The following is a 24,783-nucleotide window of genomic DNA, read 5'->3' as shown; positions in this document are numbered from 1 at the left end:
ACCTTGAATGCTCACTAAATAGCAAGCCATGCTTAGCAGTTTCAGATGAAATAACTAGAGAGGAATCATTTGGCCCCTATTGCTTTGAATCAGCTTTGATATCCAATGGTATCTCAGTGCAGCAAATATTCCTTTGTAAGTTAAACACACACAAACAAACCTGGCTCCAAACTAGAATGGTCACTTATGAATTTCCAAAAAAGAGGAAATACATCACCAAAAATGAGGACAAAAGGGGACAGTGATTTGCGTAACAATTACATATGTTTTACACATACACATACACACAAATGTAGAAATAATTATTATGACAGAAATAGAAATACAGTGTATCTCAGCATACTGTGGAAGGCTGTAACCAGGTGATCTGTGGATTGCTTGTTCAACCATCTCTCCAGGTGCTAACTGCTGATGGGCAAGAATTCTTAGGGCTCTTTACCTTTAGAGTGGAATTTGATAGAGCAGCTCTTCAAAGAGAAGACACTTTCAAATAGAGGATGGTCCTTGGGCAGCCCTTCAAATAGAAGACTCTCTTCTACACGTGGCTACCCTAACAAACTAGCCTTTTAAAAAACTGTAAGTTACATTAGTATCAAGGTCTTAATGGGAAATGTATATATTTTTTCTTGTGACTGGGTACTCTGATACAAGACAGGACCACATGGAGAACTTTCATGTTTGCATGGGGACAGCCATTTTCCTGATCACAGCTGCCAATTTACAAACTACTGCTATAGTGTAATGGCTGCAGTTGTCCCTGTGTAAACCTTGGGTTCATGTTAAGGTTTCTCCACACAGTGTTTCACTTGTTTATGTGAACTGGCTCCTTCTGGTTAATGGTTCACAAAGATTGTCTTCACCTTCAAATAACGTTCTCACTCTAAAGGACAACTAATTCTAACTCAGTTTTTCACAATGGTAGTGGAAGAGATTAGGCAAGTAACTGAAGATGTGAGGGGATGTTGAAGCTCTGTGGTGATATAACCATTCAAGTGCAAAAGACAACCACAGTTTCCAAAGCTGGTGTCACTCTTTAGCAACCTTTGAATCTGGCCTGGAAACTGCATCTGTCCCTCAGATTTTCTTTCTTGTCATCCAGGCTTGAGTCCCTTCTTTCCAAAGTCATTATTTTAATTTGATGTGCTTGCTTCAACAAAGCTGCTAAGGAAGAGATGCCACAACACTTTCTTCCTTGATGAATAACTCAGTTGAAAGAAGGCAAGTTTAAGGCAGCTATCCGAGTACTTTGTTTAGACTTTGTTTATATGAACATTTAAAGTAGGATGCATTCGTAAATCTGTTTTACCATGGTAGGAAATCTTGTCTTCCTTAGGCATTTATGCTGTTTATCATAATTAACATCAGTGAATCCTCACAGTAAAAAGAAACCACTTGAATATCCTTATGCTTGCACTCAGTCAGCATACGCTAGCTTACGCTTGGATCCTATGTTTTAGTGGGATGCCATAGCGTTCTCTTATCATACGTTACTCTGACCTTTGCCATAGGGTATATGTGTCAAGAATGAGTGAAGATGGATTTCAGACCTAACTCATGCAGCAAATGCCAGTTCTCAAGTTCAGGATGCTATACTGTGCATCTTATAAAGGACTGTAGATGAAGTTAGTTTATTTCTACAAGCTTAGCAACGTTTGTTAAAAGTTGTAGCTTTGCTGGAGCAGTGTCAATCAGATTTTGTATGATGAATTAGGATTAGGTTCAGCAAGGGTGAAGAGAGGAAGTATACGAAGGAAAATCTGTTGTCCATCCTGTGAAATGGCTTCTTGGTTGGCAATTAAAAAATAGCAACACAATATATTGTTTAAAAGGAAAATAATAATACTTTTTTCCAAAGCTATGCAGTAGTTTTGTTGCTTTGCCTGTGAAAAATAAGAGCAGCAAACAAATAGCTGTAGGTAGTTTTCTCTTCGTTCTGGGAAAAACGGTTTAGCTGTATAAGTGACTATATATAAAACAAAGCAGAGCTACAAAACTATTTTTTTCATAGCTCTGGCCAGTCTCCTATCCATTTTTCTTTCTTTCAGGAAAAAGTCTGCTGTCATGCTAGGTAAAGTAGCATCCTGTGAAAGACAACTGGACTTGATCTATTTTACTCTCAAAGTCCCTCATCCCATTTCTTATTACAACTAACTGGTGTGTACCAGTGCTAAATACATAGGGCTGTTCATGCCGCTCTTTGGAACCCAGGTCATGAACAGTCTGATCAGTAGTTCATAATCCCTGCATATAAAGGGATACATGCAGAGACCATTTGGGATGTATTGGCTGTGCTGTATCCATGTATTTCTGCAGACTACCTGGCAACGGCCCTCTACCTGAGCTGGTGGGATTCCACACAGCCCTCTACCTGTGCTGGAGGGATTTGCACAGTAGGTTAAATAGAATTGCCTCCATACATTCTCTGAAAGCTTAGCAAAGGCAGTACACTAGCTTAGAGAAAGGAAAATGGAATAGGAGGTACAATTGCCTGTGTGTCAAAAGATGTCTTATGGGAGAATAGGATTTTTTTTGCTGGTCTTGAAACAAAGTAACATCTTTAACAACTGAATGAAGGGTTCTTTGTCACTTCTCTTGACTTAATTAATTTGGGTTCATTGTAGATCATTCTATGGCAAACATCTTTCAGTGTTTGAGCTAGAGACATCACTGACTGAATAATCAATAAACTCTTTTTTTCTTGATCTATTCAAGCATAGGAGTGAGATTATTGAGTGGGAGACAGGGTCACCTTCTCCAATATTTTAAGATAAAGGACAATTCTTCTGTGTTGTGCACTCAAGAATAAAAGGCAGCCCAAGGTCTAGCCCTAGGATTTTTCTAAATCCCCATGTTTTATGTGAAGTTTTTTTTTTAACAGTCTCTGTGCATGTTCAATCTTCCGCTTTCAATTAGACAACAATATTTTGAATACATTTAAGGTTCTATTTAGCTCTGCCAGAGGTAAATAGAAAAGTACATAAAGTTAACTCTGTTCAGCTTTATTACTGAAATATTTTACTCTTCTTATCTCTTACCTTTAAACAGTTAGCATAAAGATACATGTCGGTGTCATAAAAATGTATGGATAAATTAAACATACAGTATATGGGATACACCTTTTAATCTGGAATGTGTCACTTGTGGACATTCTTAGTGTGTTATGGAAAGTGTTGGAAAGCCACTTTAAAATGGAAAGTGCATTCTGGTCAATGTAGGCATTTCATCTGCTATACTGAAATGTAAACTACAAAAACATATTCCATTTATGAAAATTGGCTTGGCCTATAGTCTGCCATTTAAAAGATTTGAAAGTGCCAAGCACTCCATTTTCATGTTGTTCTCTATGTGTGTAAGCCTCCATTTGTTCAGGCTGAAGGGTCACGTGGTGCTGCAACCACTTGTGTGTCTGTTATCTTGAGATATGTCTAACTTTCAAGACCAGAGTAAGACTCTCAGTTAATTGGATTGAATGATCTCAGCTGCATTCCTATGGGAACTTTTACTCTCCCCTATGGGGTTTGGGAAAGCTGTTCCAGCCAGACTGTGATTGGTTAACAAAGATCTTCCTTGAGTTGTTAGGGATTTGAGCATAAAAAGAGGGGGCTTGGAGCCACCCATTTGTCTTCGTCTTCATACCTCAACTTGCCTTCAGGCTTATGTTTCTTTGGATCACTGACTGGGCCTGTTCTATTGGGACACCCGTGTTTAAGTAGCGTATAGGGCAGGCTTACGTAACGCTTATTGTTCTTTGCCTGGAGTGTTGTTTCCAAAGATTACTCTGGTTCTTGTATGCCTTCTTATTCCTCTTCTCCTTACCCTATGTAAATAAACTTAACACTTACCTTATGACTTGTGTGTGCTTCCTTCCAAGTAAGCCGTAGTACTATATCTAGAGTCTTCTGCTTGGTTAATCACTCCTGTTTAAGGCCTAGTGCTTGAAATAGAGGGTGCCAGTTTGGAGTCATTTCTAATCCCTAGGGGTGTCCTATAAGATCTGAGGCACTCCTGGCTCAGACTCACGTGGACATAAGAGGTGCTGGCAGCCTACCTTTGTTAATTGTTTGTCTCTGTCTACACTGCTGGGAGTTAGGGCAACCCCCTTCCTCCCTTCACAGAAAAGTTCAGTATTCCATTCCCTGACATGATACAACTTTTATTCTAGCTTGGGCGAGGGGGGGTGGGAGGATGTGACCAGGAACAGAGTTTTGAAAGATGATGGAGGACTTAATGGGTATTTCCTGTCGCCTGGGGCACAGTAATTCTGTGAGAGGTGCTAGGGATAATTTTCAGCACGCTCACCAAACTACAATTCCTAGGTTTCTCTGGGAGAAACCATGGCAGTTAAACTGCCTTTTAAAAACTGCTGTACATTTGTAGTGCATATATGGCCTCTCACTTATATCTCTTCTCCTATAGATACAAGGAAGTAAGAGAATTGAGTAGTGTGCCATTTAGCTTTAGAGTAAGTGGATTGCCTCAGATTTTGATACAACTAAGGATCAATCTAGATATGAGCTTTTTCTTTCTCAGAAACCAGTCATGGGAGTGGGGAGCAACTTGTATTAGGTCTGTGGTGTGAAGAGAGGGGGCTCTAGTACTTTGCCCCTCTGCCACTGCCCTGATAAAGATTGCCTCCCCCAAAGCTGCTATTGGCTATAAAAGGGAAAACGTATGGTGGGTGGGAAAGGGTTAGGACCCCTCCCGCCCAGCTCTCACCACTGCCCTGATCTAAATTGTTCCCAACACCTGACCTGGCTGCTTTTTGAGAAAGAAAAAGACACTGGGACCTCCCAACATGTAAATCGCACATAACATCTAGTTTGATGCACAGGGCAGGGGAGAAGTAGGCATTGTAACTCAACAAACCCATATGTGATACTTTGAAACCTCTGCTTCTCATCAGTTTTACTCTGCAGTTTGGGAAACTACAGCAAGTTCACCGTACCTGTCACTGTACTGCATAAGAGGGCTGATGATAATGTATTGATAAAGACTCTTGTGTATTGTGATACACAGTAGATAGAAGCAGTGGTTGATGTTTGATAATCCACCAAACCTCACATGCTATCACAAGTACCAAAAAAGAATTTCAGAAAGTATAGGAAAGAAGCCTATTTGTCCAGTTAAAAGTTCATCTGTCTGTCCGTCCGTCCGTCCGTCCGTCCATCCATCCATCTTCTGCAGAAATATTTGAACGTCTAATTTTAGGTTCATGTGATACGCACACAGGGTGACTTTTTAATGGGCTTTCATTTCAGTAGAATTTCATTTTGTGTGTAGTCATGCAACAGTGTCCTCCACCCCGGCTATAATGTAAGCTGCATGTCTGAACATGTTGTAATTTATGTTATATTTTCTTTGTTTTCTTATATTTTTTGAAAGCTGCATTGTTGTGCAGAAAGCCTAAATCGTCTTGCTTCCAATTGTATTAAAACAAAAGATGGAAAAGTGGGAGAGCATCCAAAATAGACCCACAAATGGAAGAGAAATGTCTCAAGATACAGATAGGCCTGTGCATACTTACTTTTTTGCACACTGCAGTGTGCAATGATTTAAATGTTTTTTTCTCCAATGCTAAAATTCTATGCTATTTTAGTAATGTCTTGCCTTGTCTTATCTTGTGTTACAGCCCTTTGAAGAAGGCCTTAAAATAAAAAGAGGCCAAAATCTGTTGGCCATTTTTACAAATAAAATCTTTGTTCCATTCCATTCGTGGGTCTTCCAAATGTATTGGCAAGGTGTTTGGTGGCAGGTAATTCACTGGCAACTTCGAACTCCCCTCTGTCTGGGGGATTATCATTAAAAATCGTCAGTACCAGTTGTAGATGCAGTTATGTCACACTTGCTTCTATTATAATGAAAATATTTTGAAATGGGATCATTCGTAATTGGGAAGGACATCTACAGTAGTGCTGAGTTCAGATCAACCTATTAGAAAGTGAAAACCATTTGCACTTATAATAGCGAAACACACTAAGGGGCACGTGTCTTTTGTTAGTGTCCTTATGCCCTATGTAGGAACATGGTGGTTAGGCTGACTATAGAGTTACCACATAGGTGCCTCTATAGTCAGTAACTACTTGAAAGCAGGAAACACTGTAAGGAAAACAGTGCAATGCCACTGCACATATGCCCCTTCTCTCCTCCAGGCTTTAAAGGACTAACGTTCTGTTAAAGGAACATAGGATGCTGCCTTATACTGAGTCAGAACCTTGGTCCATCAAGCCCAGTATTTTCAACTGGCAGCGGCTCTCCAGGGTTATAGGCAGGATTCTTTCCTGGCCCTATCTGGCGGTGCTGGGGATTGAACCTGGGACCTTCTGCATGCCAAGCAGGGGCTCTGCCACTGAACCACAGCCCCTACATAGACAGTGTGTGTAAAAATGTGTGTGTATAAGAGAGAGCACACGTACATGGGCTATAGTGCTGCCTTCTCTTTTTCTGAATAGAACCAACATGGGGATAACAGCAACACTACCAGAAGGTAAGAGCGAGGACAGTGGCAGCAAAACATGTGGATGGCAGTAAAAGCAGGTTGGGGGGAAGAGGTGGTTGGGGAGAGATGGGCATCACTTCATTTTGTTCCTGGATGAACGGCCAAGTGGCAGTAGCTACTTGTTACAGAAATCAAGTGAGTGTAAAATCAAATCGCTTATTTATTGCTTGATAATAACTATGTGAACTGGTCATATAAATCCATCTTGAAGCTCCTAGTTATCTGAATTATATCTTGTGCAAATGCCACTGCTGGTTTACCTGGCCTATACATGCTTTAGCCAGTTTTGGTGAGTACATAAAGATGTACTTCATGCTCTTGATCTAGGGCTCTTCATGTTCCCAGTGTATACACATAGCTTACACGCAAGGAGGCTGTGTGTGCGTTTGTACATGCATGCATATGCACCCCCCCTTCAATAACTTTTTCATCGCATTACAAGCAATGATACAAAAAAGTCTTCTCGATCATACAATAAATTGCAAAAGGGTACATAACTGTAAAAGGCAAAGTGCATATTTAAACAGGTTAAACTACTTTACTAGCTCTAGAAATGCAGCGGATGTCTACAGTAAATGTTGTACATTGAGAAATAAATAAATAAATAACCCTACTGTCAAAATAAGTGACTATTAGGGATTCAGCTCCATAATACTTGTTTAGCAATGGGTGTTTCTTGAGTATTAGAATACAAACTGTTGTAAAGCTACTGGATGGGTTGCATGATCAAGAGGAGTAATCTAAAAATACGTAGAGAGAATGTAAACGCTTTTTCTTTCTACTTAAGGCAGCTTTTATTGTTCTGAAGTAAGGTTTTGAAGCGGTGTGGTTTTTTAATGCCTGTTCTGTCAATAGAATTGTTTTAAAAATACTTTTTAACACTCCAAACTAACAGCATGTTAGCAACTAATTCAAACATTATTTCAGTATCATTCATAAATTACTTTTGAATCCTTTGACTTAAGGAAGAGAAAATCCCACAAATCCTACTTTTGGTCAAAGCATAAGACCATAATTAATTTGGCATGTGCTTTTGAATTAAGAACACAGTGTTCTGAGCTTTTCTTTAAAAGCTTTATCAAAACACTGGAGAAATACTTTTGCAGAGCATTATTAACTGGGTGGAGCCTTTAAGATTTGTTACAAACGAAGAGATGTTAATTAAATATTGTTGTTTCTTGCTGTCAATCAAGAGAGGTTAAGCTTTATTTATATTCTGAAGTGAAAAACAGAAAGTGTAACAGGTAAAATATATATACAAGAGCTGCCAGGAAGCAGAGTCTGAATTTAATCAGTTGGAATTTGTGCAGGGGAGGGTGCAGGTAGGATTAAACTGCTGCTGTGGGGGTGCTGCTGCTATTTTCTGATATTTTGGGGTCTGTCTTTATGAATGTACTGTCCTTTATGTACAAATGATTGACAGCATCTTCTTCAGCCCAGATTGCTGATATGGGAGGCCAATTCACACAATTAGTTGAGGTGATGGGTATCAAGCTCATCACTTGGTAAACTTGCCTGGCATCATTTCCTGGGATGAGGCAATTACCATGATTAAGTAGGCATATGCTGGGGTCAGCAGCTGTGGATGTAGCCATAGCAGAGAGCAAAACATAGGAGAAGGAGGAGGGGAGCCAAATGAGTAAGGGAATAACAGTGCCGTAAATGGATGCATACTCCTAAATGGGGAGGTGCACTCAAAGGGTAGGGGACTCTAGCATATGAAGCTAAGGTTATTCTAAGGGACCATCATTTGCTATGAAAAAGCATAGGTAAAAGGATACCTGTGTGGAAGAACCTGAATGCCAAGCCAAGGAAGGTCATGATGTTCTTCCACTGCTGTCTCTGCCAGATAGGATGTGGTACAGTTCTGGCTTAGCATGTGACCTCAAGAGTGGGGAGTTACTCGTTTGAATGCACCCTCACGTGAAAACTACCCGTGTCAAAAATTGCCACCTTGAAGCAAAACACTTGGAGTAGGTTTCATGCCATCCCTGGAAGAATGGGCACTACTGCAGTGCTGTTCCCTTCCCATGCTGTGTGGTGTCTTCCCACACCAACAACAGCCCACTGGAAACTGGGCTAACTTTGGCAATGGGAGTTGTCTCGGTGCTGGCTCTTCCCATGTGGTATGGGGCTTCTCACCTTACCCTGGTGATGTGGGAACAAGCAGTGCTGCAGCAGTAATGTCAGAAATTAGCCTTCTGTCTGCATTGATAAGGTTTAAAGCAGAACCTTATTTTTGAATGTGTAGGAGGGTTTGATGAACCTTTGTCCTATGTTAAATGAACATAGGAAACTGCCTTATATTGACCTGGTTCGTACGACACGACAGCCTACCGTGGATTAATTTACATGTGGGGGCTGTCATGTTGTGACAGGTGCCATTTTTGCATGGTGCCTGGCTTGCTGTGCTTGTCATGTCATGCAAACCCAGGCTGCAGGGGTTGTTTGAGGACTAGACAACCCTCCAATAATCCGTGGCTTGTTTTAGGATTATTGGAGGGTTGTCTATCCCTCAAACAAACCCTGCCACCTGGGTTTGCACAACAAGACAAACCATGGTAAGCTGTGCAAAAGTATTTCTTCATGACACAACAACCCCCAGGGGTAAATTAAGTCATGGTGTCATGCCATGCAAAGCAGGCCACTGAGTCAGCCCATTGCTCCAGAGTTGTTGATACTAACCTGGTTTGCATGATCACCGTGCCGGGCACCATTCACCTAATCACCCGCGCAGGCATTGCTTGTCATGTTGTCTGAACCCAGGCAGTATGGCTTGTTGGAGGGGGAAATAACCCTGGAATAACCCATGGGCTGTTGTTCAGTTACTGAGGGTTGTTTCCACCTCCCACAAGCCATGTCGCCTGCTTTCAGATGACACAACAATCTGCTCCTGGCCAGGTCATTAGGCAAACAGCGCCTGGCACGTGCCATGGCTTAAATAAGCCACTGTGGCCTGTTTAACCCATGGTGATTGTGGGAACTGGCCCATTGACTGGCAGCGGCTTTCCAGGGTTTGAGGCAGAATTCTTTCATAGCCCTACGTGGAGATGCCAGGGATTGAACCTGGGACTCTCTGCATGCAAATTAGGTGCTCTACCACTGAGCTGTGGCTCTTCTCTGTTGTGGGGCTGTTCTGTGTAGCCTGCCGCCTGCCACTGCCACACACACCAGCCATATACCCACCAGCTGCATTTTTTGGCAATCGTGGGAAGGGTCCCTATGTATGTACTGATGTATACAACATATGCATGTAGACCTCCTCTACACAAGTGGGGATCTTTATTGGCCCATGATCCCCTTATTGGCTCAGGAGCCCCTTGGGCCAATACGGATCCCCGTTTGTGTACGGCTGTGTGGAGCAGCTTTACACAGTCTGTTCGAATGCACATAGAGCTGCTCAATGCGAGGCTGGGTGGGGGCAGAGAAAGCCAGTGCACGTGCCAAGGGCAGGGTTATGCAGCATGCTCTCTCAACTCCTTCATGCATTTATTTGATATGTGAAGAGTTCTAGTGAACCTGTGTGTGTGTGTGTGTGTGTGTGTGTGTGAGTGAGAGAGAGAGAGAGAGAGAGAGAGAGAAACAAACTCCTCCCTAAATGAAAACTGATATGTACTCAAGAAACCCAGCAAATAGTTTATTTAATGAAGATGTATAAGATGTTTTAGGATGTGCTTACTTTTCAGAACTGTCTTCATTTCTGCTTAATCTGACCCATCAACCACAAAGGAATGCTGATAGCTAGAGGAAGTAGTTTGTTCTCCCTTAGTTCAGAGTTACAAGCTCCAATCTGCACTACAAAAAAACTTTATAACTACTGTTTCCTGCCTCCGACAAAGAGGTACGGAAGTGCTGCAGTGTCTTAGCATCCCCGCCCCCACAATAATAGTGCACAGAATTGTGTTGTAGGTGTGGGTAGCTGGCACCTGGACTCACTGATGGAGCCAGATTCAGCTGCACAAGAACGATCGAGGCATAGTGTAGTGGCAGTGTGCTACTGTTAGGACTCAGTCTAAGAACCAATGGTGTGCATTTGCAGCAGCTAAGTGTACTTCTTCTCCAGTATGTCTCTCTGCTGCCATATCTGGAACACATGGAGTGTGTTTAGGCAGATGGGGAGGAGGTATTGCTACTCTGCTAGGCAGCCCTGTAACCCTGTGTCCAGTTTTCCTTGTAATTAAAGGGCTGGTGAGGGGATTTCCCTGGCAACAGGAACAGATACTTCCTAACCTGGCACAGTTAAGGAGCCAAGAAAGCTGTGGATTGTCTCAGTCAGTTGGATCTTGTCTGTTGTCCACATCTTCTGTGTCCAGTTATCACTCTTTATTATTTATATAGGGTCAATAGATTACCCAGTACTTTATAGGGTAGTATAAAGAAAAGATAGGTCTATGCCCTGAGGAACTTGCAATCTGATCATCTTTCACATTCATCTTCACCTCCTCTCAAACAGCATATGCCAGTTAGCAGTTACCTTAACCTGTTTGGATATTGGATTTGCATATTGCACAGTTCTTGAAGAAAAGTCACGTGGAATATAATAACAGAAATAAAACTGGTGAATATCTAAATAGTAATTTTCAATGTAATTATTTTGGTTCAACGATAGAAGTAACTCTACGATAACACCTAAGGAAGAAGGATAAAACCATGTTGCTGAAACAGAAATGGCAACAGTGGGATGGTAATTCAGCCAGGAGTATCACTCAGAGTTTGCAATCTGTGTTCTGTTAGAGATGTGTGCAGAAGTCTGGTGTTAATTGCTACCTTGTTTTCAAAATGGTCCTGTTTTAATCAGAGCACATATGTTTCAGATGGTTGGGAAAGTAGGTTGGACAGTTTCTGCACTGGCTACTGACTAATTCATACAATGATTATATTATACTTTAATATTTAGCAGTCTTCTTTGGAAGTTGCTTTTGTTAATAGTTTATTTGCCGTTGAAATGTAGCCTAAGACAACGGAAAAGTATTCTTTGCTATTCAATCATGGCATCAAAGAGAATCAGGAACAGTCGTGGTCTCCTTTATCAAATCCACCCCTAAGTGTTTTCTTTAGCCAATCTTCTAGGGTTATTGTGCCATCACCATTATGGTTTGCTGAACATATTTAGTTGAGGTAATGGAATCTTAAGGTAGGCCGCTCTAAGGAACTGAAGTGACCTAACAAATTATAAAACCAGCTTTGGTCATGTTCGCCTTTTTCACTGCTGTGTAATGGAGCACAATTATTACTGAACATCTAGAATATGAATAACCATCTCTTGGTTGTGTGTTCTCTCTGACTCCTAACTCAGTAAATCCGAACATGCCAAGTTCTTGAATTTAAGCTGAAAAGAAAGTACAGGTAAATTTTCCCAGCAGTGCTACATAACTTGAACAATGAGTAGCATTCAACTAGGGATGTTGGAGAAATCTGTCAGGGGGGTGAAGTTCACTGAGCTTTCAGCCGCTTGGCTCCCCGGACTCTGGCTTGCTTAGCTGTGAGCTGGCCCAACTTGATCTGTATTGAGTTGGGCCAGCTCACAGATTTTCGGGGGTGGGTTTTTTTTAAAATTGCCATTTATGCAATTTGCCTAATTTACACAATTTTCTGCTGTAATTTGCTTAATTTACGCAAATTATGGCCATAATACGCTTAATTAGTGGTAATGGTGATTTAAAAAATAAATAAATCTGAGAAATTTCCCAGATTTCGGGGGAAAAGCTTGTGGCTCGGCTCGCAAATGCCAACCATGCCGGGGGCTCCGGGGAAATCCAGTGAGCCCCCAAAGGGCTGGATTTCCCTGTGATAGCCATCCCTACTTTCAACCTCTGTCTCTGTCTCTCTGTCTCTCTCTCTCTGTGTAGAGGAACTGGTATTTATTTATTTATTTATTTAAGATTTTTAATCCACCCAATAACCAACATTCTCTGGGCAGTGCAATATACATCATAATCTTTGTGTTGGTTTTAATTTTTTATCTTGGCCGACAGATGCATAGTGATTGCTTCTAAGTATTTTATCTGGACAGGCTCTGACAAACATGTACAGCTGCCTTCATGTTAGCTGCAGGAAGACTGCAATGAATGTCACAGTGAAACTAAGAGAGACAGTTCTTGGAGAGCAAAAAAAGTCAACATGGTTGAGTGGGTTTTTAAACCATTTTTACTGTTCTTTTCTCACATTGTCACTAAAATATTCTCTTTGTTATCAGAATGGGACATCTGCTGACTGGCTGAGCTTTCTTTACCTGATTGTGTGAAAAGTCTTGGTTAAATCTGTTAGGCCTTGGAGGCCCACTAACCTGCTAAGTGCTATAGAGCCTGAAAGACATTATGTCCTTGGACTAACTTGTTTCTTTTGCTTATGTTTTTCTCTGATACAAACAACTATGGTAGATATGTGATATTAAAATAAGCTATAACTGATGAGCAGAAAGTTCTGTTTAAAAATAAAATTGGACTATGCAGTAAATTCTACCAGAGCCATAGTATATGTGGTGAAAATTGGTACAGAAGAGATCTTTGAGGAGGCTTCTTGTGGGCGGAAGATGCTGGGCTTTCATTCTTGAAAGTTGTGTTGTTTTAAAATACTGCAAAACCAGAAGCTTCTTCTGAACTGCTTACCAAATTAAACTGGATTATTTCAAAGTAAAGATGGCCTTAGAATACATACCACAAGCACAGCCACAAGGTAGGTGTGTGTGTGTGTGTCTGTGTGTGTAAGAGTGGTGCCCTTCATGCTGGTGCATTCAGGCAGTCATTTCCTATGGTTACTTCTTGGTGATATGATACTCAGTGCTACAGGAAATTATTTATTTGGACATGTTTGTGTATGCATGATCTATCTGGCTGTGAGAATATTAAGTGAATGAAGCCACTCTTAGCTGTTTTGAGGATTGTTGTAGCCATTGTATTCCAGGTTTAAAAAAGGAGGGGGAGGTGAAACCTCAACAATGTATATAACCCTTAAAATAAGGGGCATTTGACAATTTTAATGATAGTTTGAAGCTTTGTCCTTCGGAAATAATTGTATTTTGTGAAACCACAATTATTAACTGATTATGTATTATTGGTAGATTGCCTCTTTTAAGCACAATCAAGCTGCGAGTCCATCTATTTAAAAATGCCAGCTTTCTTTTTTAAATTATCACATAGGATTGTTGTTACATGCATCACAGGTTGTGTACAGTACAGATGGTAACTTTTCAGGCAGTTGGAGGTGGTATGGTAGATAAGTCGCTGACTGTGATAGGCATGCTATTCCCCCCTCCCTGGTGCTCTTTATCAGGGCTGGGGAATGTCAGGCCCAAGGACAAAATCTAGCCCTCCTGGGCTCTCATTCCAACCCTCCAGGGTTCCCCAGATGGTCCTGCCCACTCCCCCTGGTCCCAAAGGTTGAAATGCCTCTCCTAATGCTTAGGAACTGGCAGTGAAAGCTTGAAGCTTACAGTATGCCGGTATTTCTTACCCCATCCCCTTTTGTCTTTGGCCCCACCTCCTTTGCCTTCAGCCACGCCCACCACTGGAATGCCCCCCCCCCCCGAGCTTCTCTGAAATTGAATTCGGCCCTCTCAGGCTGAATGAGAACATAGAAAAATGAGAAGAGCCATGCTGGAGCAGAACAAGGGTCCATCTAGTCCAGCGTTTTCTTAACACAGTGGCCAGCCAGCTGTTGACCATGAACCCACAAGCAGAACACTAGCACAACAGCACCCTCCCACCTATGTTCCCCAGCAACTGGTGTACATAGGCTCACTGCCTCTGGTACTGGAGGTAGCACATAGCCATCAAGACTAGTAGCCATTAATAGCTCTTTTCTCCAGGAATTTAGCTGAATGAGGTCCCCTACCCCTGCTCTGTATTGCCTGGTCAAACTGGTTTCATAGCTTATTTGGGAGATCAAACTATGGTGGTGCATATGAGGTCCTACACAGCTGAATGGGAACTGAAGTGGACAGAGGGGGCCCTGGCATTATCAGAGAGTATTACTTGGTGGCAGAGAGCAGGGTGGTGCCACAGTGGACTACATGATCAGGAACCATGTTTGGAAGGTGGCCAGCAATACCAGGTGTAGCCCAATTATATATTGGCCTGTTGGCCTGTGACCACGCTAGTGCTGCTAGCCAGAAGAGCCACTAGGTGACTCTGTTTTTATGCCAGCATTGGCAGTGAGAAGAGACAGCCCCCCCCCTCCCCCGGACCCAGTGGCAGAGTGCAGAGCTCAGCTAGTGCTACATCATTGCTCCTCCTTCCTGCCTTTGCTCTGAGCAAAGTTTACTGACCCTTTCTGAAGTCAAACAGAGTCAGTGCATGTAGGACTTGGAGTCAAGTGGTGGTTGACTGAGCTGTGAGTAATGTACTTCCAGTTCCTCAGAGCGGGGTCAGGGGAAAACAAACACCTGTCCTATAGTAATATTAAAAATGTATTATCCCGTAATATTAATGAACTGTGCCCTCACCCCCAGTAATTCAGTTGGGAGTCCTTTCAAATGCATGGAGCCATTTACTTTACAGCCTGCCTTGAAACTTTGGAATAGATCTAATTGCTCAGTTCTATGCAATTCTGTGCAGTTTGGTGTCACTCTCAAAACTCTGCAGGGCTGTTGATATTAGCAACTGACGAGCAATCCAAACTCCTGCATTTCCAGATCAGCCTGCAGTGTCAATGCACCCTGTTTAGGTTTGCTCTGCTAGTATTGTAAACTGGCTCACATGCTAAGCCAGTAAAAAATGCTAGCAAGAAAGGGAATAATTAAGGATCTGACCATTGCATCACTGGATGTAGAAACAAATGTTATACTGCACCAAATTAGATCAGTTATCACAGTGCACTTACATAGACAAATATCCACTTGCTTTGGATGAACCCAGAACCAGGTAGTAATAAACCACAAAGCCAATCAGCAGTGCTGAATTTACATCAACCTAAATGGTCCAAAGCATGGCTTTCCAGTCACAGCGAACCTTGAAATAGATTGCTTTGCCCACAAAATGACTAGAATTAAGCATTCTCCCCATCTACAATATATTTTAGAAAAGGTGGGAGTGAAGAGGTTTTTATCCTATTCCCAATAGAACATATTCCCATGTTCTGTAGCATATGTCTGGTATATGCCAAGGGCAAGAGCATTTTCACAGAGACACAATTATGGGTAGACAGAACATGAGCATAGGAAGGTATATAGGCATTACGATATCTCTCATGTTATGTCCAACAAGGTGCTACTATTCATGTTTTGTAGTCTTACAGCCAGAAGTCTGTAAGACTACAGTTAATTATATTCTTGAGGTGTGGTCCAGATTAATAAAGGAAGCTATTTCCAGTAGTGTCCCTGTGTTCCCATGTGTGCATAAGAGGGTGTGTGTGTGTTCAGAGTGTCTGTCTTGCATATATGTATCAGAGTGGGTGTCTGTTTAGTGTGTGTGTGTGTGTGTGTGAGAGAGAGAGAGAGAGAGAGAGAGAGAGAGAGAATGAGAGAGAGGGGAGGAAGGGGGGAGAGAGAGAGAGACTGCAAATGTATGGTCTAACCTGTCCAAGACATTGCTCAGTCAATTTTCTACTGTTATCTCCTTGGTCTCTTCCTGTTTTTTTTGAGTTTAGATTGGGTTAAACAGAGCATTTTCCATGGGCTCTTCTCCCAGCTGGGCTGATATCACAATATGGCCCAGGCCTCTGTACATCCCCCTATCTGCACCTGGTACTGCTAGCCACTCTTCAGGTGTGTAACGTGTCCTTGCTTCTTCTACCAAGCAATCCACTCTGATTACAGGTCTCCTCTCTACCCACATTGTTACCAATCAGCAATGGTGAGAAAGTAGTATTTTTAGCCTACCTGCATTCCATCATCAAATTCAAGCAGTGTCTGGGAAAAGCTGATGTGCTTTCCAGCCATGCAACCAACAGTTCTGCAATAGACATGTATGTTTTGGTGTGACTGTAACAGGCACTTACTTGCTGTTGATGAATACTACCTATGCTGGTGGATCTGGACTATTAGCATAGATCCATTCCTTGTGTGACTCTTCAGAAGTTATTGTGTGTATACAGCCTTAATCTTCACATATATTTAATTTGTTTTTTTATTCTTACTCAATTGCTGGGGGAGGGAATATTGCTAGTTAATGCAACATGGTGTGCAAAAAAGACTCAGTGTGGTTACAAGTGGTCATTTTGCCACAAAAATCTGTGCTTGGTATGAGGTAAAAACCTCCTTATGACTTGATAGGATATAGATGAGGAAGCTACTCTGGGGCATGAGAATGCTCCCTGTTGTGGTTTGGTCATCTGTATGAGCTTACCCTCTTCTAGATTTACCTAATGTACATACTTCCTTAATGATTTGTTTTGCTTGCCTGTGCCTGCCGTTAAGAGATTTCATATTCTCTGTAGTATTTCAACTGGGTGTAAAACATTGGTTTATTTCAACTTATAGCCTGCCCCGTCCAAAAGCTCAGAACTATAACAGTAATTTTATAAACAAGGATAACTGTCCTGGAACACTTTAGAGTTAACACTCTAAAGAGGGAATACTTAAGTGAACATCCCAATAAAGGAGGAATAATGGTTTGGCTGCATGTAGATGTACAGATCTTCTTTTGTTGATGTTAAGTCAGTTTGCCATGTATAATTCTTATATGTTCATCTTGGAATCCTGTTTGTATATGTATGTTTTCTTTTTAAACTTACATGGCTCTTATTTGTCTTTTATATAAGGAATATGACACTAAAGCTCAAAGGAAATGGGAATGCAAGTGCTTCCCCTTTACAATACTCCCCTTTTCCAAGTCAGTAAAAGCATCTCTTGTTTTGGTTTCAGGGGAGCTGCATGTTCTAATTCACAGCTGTGGGGGTATGGATCTGAAGTGATGGCCACTAGTGAATGGTGGAGGAGAGTAGAATCCCTTAAAAAAAAAAAATGTCAAGACTAAAGGCAAGTGCTTTGTTTTTAAGCCCTTCAATTTTTTCTTTCTGTCAAAATACTTGTCCAAATTGTATACAGATGGAAGAATAGCAAAAGAGAAACCATTCACATTTTAAAGATCAAAAAAGCATATTTGATTTTGATAAAACCTCATGGATCTAGGCATCTTTTATCCTTTCAGTTCAATGTCCTAAAACTCTGTCCTTTATTTATTTATTTAGTCATGGTTCTTTTCGAAGAAGTAGTGGTGCTAAGCCTTTCATTTAATTGTAATAAAATGTTGCCCTAAAGAAGAACAAAAATGGATTTTTTTTACTATTTCATACAGAAAAACATATAACGGTGTAATAGTGCTTTAACTATAGTTTGTATGGACCACATACATTTAAACTCTATGCAAATTTTTCCCCCTGCAGGGCAAACAAGTATGAGACATAACGTGTCATGCAGTGAATATATGCCATAAATTTGATAATGATACTTTTGAGTTCATCATATTTTATACAAAGACTCTAAAGGGAGAATATGCGGAGAAGCGGGGGTGGCGAAAGAGAAATGAGGTAATACGGTGGCACGATTAAAAGGGCTGTAGAATCTAAAAGGCTGTCTTGTTCGCAGAGATTTGATGATGTTGTTACATGGCCATTCATATTCTGTGACTAGGAGTAAGAGAGGAGTGATATGATGACAGCAGAATTCTGTTCAACCAATGTTGGTTATTTGCCTAAATAATTTGGGGTCAAACTAGACGATGTGTTAAAAGTGTGATTGCATTTAATGTGACTAGGTTTTTTTCTTTTAAATAACATCTGCCAGGGTAGAGAAGATCTGAATCAGGACCATGGTGCACGGAGAGGTTTTTCTAAATTACTCTTCTCCTGCCATGGTCCCAACCAAAATCCCCATCTGAAGCTGTTATTCATCCCAGGAGAGAGGCTGCCATTGGTGCCAACAGCAGCGACCACCCAGAGTGAATAGCAGCTGCAGGGGGGGGGGGGATCGGCAGAATCCAACCCTGCCCTTGTGTGTGTGGCCAGCCCTGCCAAGTGGCCCCTATGGCTTGCAGAACGATAATTCAGCACTTCTGGAGGCAAGCTGAAACGAGTGAAATGCTTGTTTCTGGAAGGGGGCAGTCAGCTAAGCTTGCATAAGGGAGCTTTGCCAGCCTGCCCCCTTCCAGCAACAAGCGCTTCCGCTAGTTTCAGAGTTTGCCTCCAGGAGCATTAAATGGTCATTCCACAAGCGGTAGGGGCCACCTGTGGATTGGAACTGGCAGGCCTGGCTGCATGTGGACCAGAATCAGTGGCCAGCTCCACTGCAGCATTGGGTACAGCCCAGAGTTTGTTTTTTTTATTAGTTTAGCATCCCTTCTCATAGACCATGGCCCTGATCCTGATGGCTCCCATCCCCAAGACTATTTTCTAAAATAAGAGACATACTAACTGTGTGATTGCATTTAATGTTTCGGCTGCATTTGCATGCAACAGTAAGCTGGATTCTGGGGAACCCTGGCCTACTGGGAATGACCTATGTGCTAGTGTACACAGTCCGTTTGCTCTGCTTGATTCTTCCCGCTACCACAAGAAGCTAAGTAAACCAGAAATGGTTGCTTTAGCATGTCATCTGAACTAGGAATCCTGAGTTACTGCTCCCAAACAACCCAGGATTCACAAGCCAAGAACAAACCTTGGTTTACAGTCCTGGCTTGTAAACTGTGCAACATGCTAGGTCCCCAGGTTCAGACAACATGCTAAACAAACACTTTCTGCTTTATTTATCTGTTTGCGCTGACAGGACGAGCTGAGTGAAAGTGAATGGGCTGTGTGCAATGGCTCTAGCCTGTTCACGATAGGCCAGGCTTCCCCAGAAGACTGGCTTATTATTCTATGTAAATGCAGCCACTATCTGTTTTGGCCCTTAGACAGTGAAATAAAGATACCCCTTTTATTCCTTTATTCTAGGAGATTGTCCATAGTACTTATGTTGGACTGAAATGTGTGTATTACTTCTTAGAGAAACATGGGTGGGTGGCTGTCAGAAAGGAAATGAAAAAAACATTTGTTCAAGCTGCTTGGTGACATAAATATTTCACTAAGTGAGGGCTGACAATGCATCATGTTATGTCAGTAGGTGCCAGCCTGAAATAAATGTTATGTTCAACTTCCCTTATTAGCTGAAGATGCTTGTATGTTAATTTTCAGCTGATGATTTGTTGCTAAAAACAAACCTGTTAAGCATGACAAAACAGGTCCATTAATCTACACCCACATGATTTGGCAGAAGATGCAGGTAGTATATAGGGTCACTATCTTGAGCTCATTTACTGCAACCGTCTTACATTCTAGTAATAGATGTGCCCAGTGCTTCTCTGTGCGTCCAGCACTGTCATATCCATCTCCTTTGCAGTTGAGGATGGGGAGAGCCAGATGGCCTTTGGCACATGAAGCAGCCACTTTCCTGAAGCTAAGGAGGGCTGGGTCTGGTCAGTGACTGGATGGGAGACCACTTGAGGATTCTATATATGCTGCCTTGAGTTCCATTGTGGAAGAGAGGCAGGATATAAATATGAAAAACAAATAGAAACAAAATGAAATAGGAAGAGAAGATCTTTCTGTAGTTCAGACTAGTGATGCCACCAAATTTTGTAATTAGTCAGCTCACTGTTCGAACTTCACCTGTTCATAATGCTTACCTTTTCAATGAGCTTGGACCAGTGTTTTACGAATTTGTTGTTAAGTTTGGAATTGATCATGAGTTTCTGATCTTGTACAGTCTATATCTAAACAATGCTACTTCCATGCATGTTGGTCGGATTAACCCTTTTCTTGCTTATGGTAAACTGTGATGATGTTACATCTCTCTCTTACTTCTGTGAGATTGGATTTGTGTTGTTGTCATCCATACAGTACTTTCTTTTATTTTGTTTGGTAAGTACATGATAACAACTAATCAGAAAGGGATACATAACATGGTGATGCATGACACCATGATACACTATGTATTTCCAAACTACAGCTCGTTTCCAAACTACAGATACACTTTGATATTGTGCATGCGCAAAAGCTTGTTTACATGGAACAAGAGTTTGTTTTAAGGGAGAACTCTTATCCAAGCTTACACGGATGAGTTTGTTCATTGCAGAAATAATGAATTCACCTGGGGTAAGTTCACCTATCACTAGTTCAGACCAATCAGACGTTCTTGACACTGAAGAGACTATAGGATTCAGGCATCATTAGCCAATCACATTAGTTTATATTGGTGCAAGAAGCTTCTTTAGCTGATATGACAAGCCTCCCTTCAGTCCCTCCTTTTATCCAGAGCTGGATGTTGAGGCACAAACTAAAAGCTCCACCTCTCATCTGTCAGGTCACCAGGTCAAGACCTGCTGTGGGCTTAATTCCTGATTGGTACTTTGGTTTCCACTTGTCTAGTAATCTACTTGAATAGAGCATACATTTTTTGAGGGGGAAGGACATTATCACATGAAAAAATAGGGAGAATACCTAACTAATGCCTTTTTAAATGGCATTCAATTTTTATTGAACTCAGATATAAATACAGTAGTTACAAATACATCAAGTAATGGGGGTTGTTCTTGGCTCAGGCGACCCCCCAGCTGTACCTCTAAAATTCCTCTCCTCCCTCTGAAGATGCTATGGGTTGAAGAATGCATCCTTGCGGTCTAACTCTGATGGCTAGTATAAATGTGTGTAATGAGATGAGGTACTACTTAATATGTTTGAAAACATCCCCATGATAAAATCATGGCCACATCAACAGTTTGCCATGTCAAAGAAAAAGCTTCATGGGGGCCTATTCAAAATGCACAATGAGTTAGGATCCTCATACAGGTGTCATGTTGTTGTAGTTCAGTCGTTAAGTCGTGTCCGACTCTTCGTGACCCCATGGACCATAGCACGCCAGGCCTTCCTGTCCTCCGCTCTCTCCCGGAGTGTGCTCAAGTTCATATTCATTGCATCGGTGATGCTATCTAGCCATCTCATCCTCTGCCGTCCCCTTCTCCTTTTTCCTTCAATCTTTCCCAGCATCAGGGTCTTTTCCAATGACTTTTCTCTTCGTATTAGGTGGCCAAAATATTTGAGCTTCAGTTTCAGTATCTGTCCTTCCAATGAGCAGTCAGGGTTGATTTCCTTTAGGATGGACTGATTTGACCTCCTTGCAGTCCAGGGCACTCGTAAGAGTCTTCTCCAGCACCACAGTTCGAAAGCATCCATTCTTCGGCGCTCAGCCTTCCTTATAGTCCACCTCTCACAGCCAAACATTACTACTGGGAAAACCATAGCTTTGATTATACGAACCTCTGTCAGCAAGGTGATGTCTCTGCTTCTTACTATCCTGTCTAGGTGTGCCATAGCTTTCCTCCCAAGGAGCAAGCGTCTTTTAATTTCATGGCTACAGTCAACGTCTGCGGTGATCTTGGAGCCCAAAGAAGTAAAATCTGTCACTGCTTCCATTTCTTCCCCTTCTATATGCCAGGAAGTGATGGGGCCAGATGCCATGATCTGAGTTTTTTTAATGTTGAGTTTCAAACCAGCTTTTGCACTCTCCGCTTTCACCCTCAACAAGAGGCTCTTTAGATCCTCTTCGCTTTCCGCCATTAGGGTGGCAAAGTATAATTTGAGATCTTCCTCACATGTATCACATAAAAGAGAAAATGTTTGATCTCCCCACCTGGTATGGTACATTTTGGAGATTTATGTGATTTTCATGTGGGGCTGATTATTTTTCTCGCTCCCAAAATGGAGTGCTGGACAATGTAAAATAGTAGTAAACCATGTCAAGCAGGCCAGGATAATCAGAGCAGGAGAATTTCGGAAATGCACAGCCAAGATTGAATACAATCCAGTGCTGCTCTTACAGCACTTTATAGTTTAGGACCAGTATATCTGAAAGACCCTCCTTTTCCTGCATGGCTGAATAAATGTAAAATAGACATAAATCTTCGATTGGCTATTATAATTTGGTCTAGGTTTTCTCAGAATGCAGTAGGGTTGCTGAGCAGGGGCAATGTCATGCAAGTTGGAATTAAGATGGTTTTATATGTCCTTACATTTTATTTAAGATGTTTTGTTTACTTCAAGCATTCTATACCTCTATGTAAAGTATGTAGACCTGTTTGCAATTATTAACCACTTTCCCAAGCATATGTTGATAAGGGCACGTGTAATTGAGGACAGCTGAAAGAGCTGCATAGTTTTTCCATGTCTGAAATAGGTGCAACAGCCATTATGATACATGTTAATCCTGCCAGTTGTCATGTTTATGTGTCAGTTATCACACTTTCACCAGGAGAATTCTTATCAGTTATGCTTTCCTTATGATAAGACTGAGCCTATGCACTAGAAACTTTAGCCAGTTGTATCTGGCAAGTTCAGTTCCATTTCATGGTAATCTTATCATCATGAAGAAGACTTTGCTAGGATTGAACATGTCATCTTCATCCCTTCTGTATGATAATCATATGCTGAAGCATATAAGTAATTTGTAAGATGTTTGTTGCAATATTTTACAAGCTAGATGCAAATGTGTTTCTGAACACAAGACAAAGTCACTTCTATTTCAGAAACCTCGATTCCTTTAGTGGTATGAGTTTCTTCTTGTGATCGTGCTTTCTTAACTGGCCTGATCCTGCTGGATTTTTTTTCCTGAAGATAAAGCAGAGAATAAAAGCTTTAGTGGGCAAACAGTGTTCAGCCCCTGAGGTGCAGTTGATCCTAGCTGTCAGTTTAAACATGTTCTTTAACTGCAACCATATTCAGAGAGCTTCTTTTCCTTAAGGCTGTCTTCTTGTCTCTCTGAATGATGTCTCTTAAGTAGAGTTTCTTAAAAGTTGCTTGCTACCTTTTCAGGTGTGCTTTGTGATCATTTTTATTCCTATTTTCGACTGTGCATACATGACTACTTATTTTGAGACCAAATTCTGAGCTACATTTTAATGGCCATTGTTCGAGTGGGCAAAAGCAACTGCGAGCAGAGATGGGTCAAAGAAGAGTCAGACAAGGCTTGGGTTGAAAATTGGGCCACATTTATTGAAAATATCTGCAAAGGGGTACCTAGGACGGGCAGCTGACTGTGCCAGCGACTAGCTGGCACTTCTCGGGCGAAAGCACACCCAGCCTGAGGGGTGGCGTCGATCTCGCCACCCCTCCGGACTGCCCCTTCTGGGGGAGGTAGACCTTCCCCTGTCACACCCTTCCGGTGCCACACAACACCTGGGTGAGTGAGGAGGGTTGGTCTCCCAGGCAACCCTTATCCCCCGCCGAGCTGCACAACCCGTTTGGGGGGCCTCAGGCATCACCTGTCACCATAAGGTGCCTCTGCATTCACACCATCCCTAATCTCTTTCCGCTTTTGCCCGTCCTAGCTGCAAACTGAAAAGTGACCTATGAAAGATTGGACCGTATTTGCCTACTGGACGCACCCTAGCCCCAATAACAGTGTGAAGTAGGCAAAAAAACACACAGTAAAGGCCAATTTAACTGTGAGTCAAAAATTCCTACATGGTTCCCAAAAGGGCAACCGGCATAAACCCACACTGCTTAAGGGAGGGCAGGAGGGAGCCACGAGAGCGAGAGAGCTGGTTAGGGAGGGGGCGCAGAGCTTAAGAGGGCTCTGCCGGCCCGTCCCCTGCTTGGTGGTGCCATGGGGGGGGCACTCAATAGGCAGCAGCCACCTTTTCTCACCCCACCCACCCGCAACATCCCCTCCCCTTTTGCCAGACAAGCTGATGCCAGGGTTAGGGCATATCTATAACCCTCCTGCGTTGGCCACCAACGAGGATTTCACATTTGTTTTGTTTTATTAAAACAGTTATATCCTGCCTTTTGTGCCAAAGGCTCTTCAAAGTGGCTAGCAATGTTAGAAGTACAGTAATTAAAAGCAGAAAACTAGAATAATCAAATAAGCAGCAATCAACTGAGCAGCAGAGCTAAAAGCAGCAGAGGGAGGAGAAACTCAGCCCAGCAACTAAGGGGGAGGAATCCCTTCCATGCTCAGGGGGCTCTAAATGAAATGCAAAGCCATGCAATGAACTCCCAGGAGGGAGCTTTAGTACTGTATGAAAAGGCCCAATCCCAGGTAACACCCCCCCCCACTTCAGAGGGTGTTAACCTTCAGAGCCCTAAATGGCTTGGTGCCAGCAATGTATTTTAAGGACTCCCATACATATCTGTCCAGATATTAAAATCTTTATCTGAGGACCTTCTTTAGGTTCTCCTGCCTTTGAAGGTGAGTAATAGGGTGACTTGTCATATGAACTTTTCAATGGTGGCGCTCCATCTCCAGAATGCTCCTTTCAGGGACATTTGCCAGGCACCAACTCTGTTGTCTTTTTGGTACCAGGTGCATCCCTTTTTAT

General features: G+C 42.1%; 1 protein-coding gene across 15 annotated transcripts in view; it reads left to right on the top strand.

Annotated features, from left to right (window-relative positions):
- The window catches only part of SOX6 (SRY-box transcription factor 6), a 613,575-nt gene that overhangs the window by 122,487 nt on the left and 466,305 nt on the right, over positions 1-24,783 (top strand). For 6 of the 15 annotated variants that reach the window (XM_084855012.1, XM_084855004.1, XM_084855009.1 and 3 more), the window contains one exon: positions 17,298-17,411. The exons of the other annotated variants lie outside the window; for them this stretch is intronic. The gene's annotated coding sequence lies outside the window, so the exon portion shown is untranslated. The remainder of the gene's footprint in view (positions 1-17,297; positions 17,412-24,783) is intronic. 15 annotated transcript variants of the gene reach the window in all.

This window comes from Heloderma suspectum, chromosome 1 (assembly GCF_057233095.1).
Source record: "Heloderma suspectum isolate Gila_16-S chromosome 1, 16-S_ref, whole genome shotgun sequence".
NCBI lineage: Eukaryota > Metazoa > Chordata > Lepidosauria > Squamata > Helodermatidae > Heloderma > Heloderma suspectum.
The sequence above is the reverse complement of the archived record's forward strand: the minus strand, read 5'-3'. Positions and strand labels throughout refer to the sequence as shown.